This window comes from Bos mutus, chromosome 11, assembly GCF_027580195.1.
Source record: "Bos mutus isolate GX-2022 chromosome 11, NWIPB_WYAK_1.1, whole genome shotgun sequence".
Classification (NCBI taxonomy): domain Eukaryota; kingdom Metazoa; phylum Chordata; class Mammalia; order Artiodactyla; family Bovidae; genus Bos; species Bos mutus.
In genome coordinates this window covers 2,585,094-2,586,824 of record NC_091627.1, presented here as the reverse complement: position 1 = coordinate 2,586,824, position 1,731 = coordinate 2,585,094, and positions in this window count along the sequence as shown.

Sequence of the window (1,731 nt, the reverse complement as noted above, 5' to 3'; positions counted from 1 at the left end):
CCACCTATGTGTGCGTGCTAAGTCGCTTCAGTTGTGTCCGAATCTTTGTGACCTTATGGACTGTAACCCACCAGGCTCCTCTGTCCATTGGATTCTCCAGGCAAGAATACTGGAGTGGTGACATGTGAATCAAATCTGTGTCTCGTATGCTTCCTTCATTGGCAGGCCAGTTCTTTACCACTTGGGCTTCCCTGGTAGCTCAGATGGTACAGAATCCACTGGCAATTCAGGAGACCTGAGTTTGATCCCTGGGTTGGGAAGATCCCCTGGAGGAGGGCATGGCAACCCACTCCAGTATTCTTGCCTGGAGGATCCCCATGAACAGAGGAGCCTGGCGGGCTACAGTCCATTGGGCCGCAAAGAGTCAGACAGGACTGAGTGACCGAGAACAACGCAGCCAGCACTTGGGAAGCCCTCCATCACCTATGAAAATCCTGAAAATCCCTGAGTAGCAAGCAGAGTGGGCTTTTGGACCCGAGTCGGCCTTCTCCCCCAGGTTTCTGGCCTTGTACACAAAGCAAGCTTTCCTTTCCTGACAATCCTGGTTTCTTGAGTATCGGATTGCAAGCTTCAAGCAGCCAAATCTGAGCCCAGTAGCAACATCTCAGACGTACGGCATAATGAATAAACTTCTGTGTGCCCCCCAGGAATTGCAGCTCAGATCACGAAAGAGGTTTCTGGGGCTTCCTTGGTGTCCGGTGGCTGAGACTCTGGGCTCCCAATGCAGGAGGCCCGGGTTCAATCCCTCGTTGGGGGACTAGATCCCACATGCTTCAACGAAGATTGAAGATCCTGCATGTGGCAACCAAGACCCAGCACAGCCAAATAAATACATATTAAAAAAGAAGCTTCTGACCACCTCCAGAAAGCCCCAGGCACCTCTTTCCAGTCATGTGCGCCCTCCTGAGGTCCCATCACTGACTTCTGTCCTCATGGATTGGATTTCCCTACTCTTGAACCTCTTGAAATGACCCCTGCTCTTGTTTTTGGCTCTTCCCCCCCCCAGTTTTTTCCCATTAATTTTTTTTTTCTATGTGGGATTTTCCCAGATCAGGGATTGAACCCATGTTTCCTGCATTGGCAGGTGGATTCTTAACCACCGGACCACCAGGGAAGCCCCCAGGTTTTTTTTTTTTTTCCTTTTCTTTTAAAATCAGCTTTATTGAAGGACAATCTACACACAGGAAAATGAACTCATTTTAAGTGTGTAGGTCGATGAGTTGACAACTGTGTCACCCTGGGGCCCCAATCAAGACAGATAGCCATCCTCCAGAATCCCCCTTCCCAGTCAGTGCGTCCCCCCGCCCACCCCTAAGCCACTGCTGAGCGTCCGTCTCTGACTGCCGATTACACTAGTCTTTCCTCGAGTTTCATAGAAAGAGGCCTGCAGAGTGGCGCTTCCTTTCTGCTGCTTTTATACGGCACGTCTGCAACATGCATCTGTGCTGTGCGCTCCGGTGGCTTACTCCCTTCTTGCTGCTGTGTGTGTGACTGCCATTCTCTTACGGGCGGTTGGGTTTCACGGGGCTCAGGGCAAGTCACCCTAAAATACGCCAAAGTGGCAGACTGATGACTCTGAATTTAAGCTACTTGAGAAAAGCAGTGGACGCAAGAAGGAGACTCTGACCCTACTCTCTGTCCCCGTGAAAGTCGGGAATAGATTTCCCATGTGGAAGCTACGCTTCCTGACCAGGAGGCAGAGACAGGCTTATCCCCAGAGACGGGGATCAG